Here is a 313-nt window from a genome sequence, read left to right on the forward strand (position 1 = left end):
CTACAGGTGTTCAGTTTCCCCTTCCTACGTAGACACGGGCAACTCTTCACCAGAATGGAACCGCCGTATCAAGGTTTCTGGCAGAAGCCACACGTTTCTTGCTACGCTCTTGATCCCACCCCGCTGCCCCTGTCCCAGGCTGAAAGCCTCACTCCGGTGCAGCGGAGTCGGGACCTGTAACAAGCACACAGCAGGTGGTGGAAACTGACAGGATGCTCCCGGCCCCGCCTCAGGGCTCCTCTGATTGGACGTGGCTACGCCCGGCCAGCCAATGGTGAGGCGGCAGCAGCTTCCAGGAAGTGGCGGCGAGGTT

Source organism: Rousettus aegyptiacus, unplaced genomic scaffold (assembly GCF_014176215.1).
Source record: "Rousettus aegyptiacus isolate mRouAeg1 unplaced genomic scaffold, mRouAeg1.p scaffold_m13_p_10, whole genome shotgun sequence".
In the NCBI taxonomy this organism is placed as follows: Eukaryota; Metazoa; Chordata; class Mammalia; order Chiroptera; family Pteropodidae; genus Rousettus; species Rousettus aegyptiacus.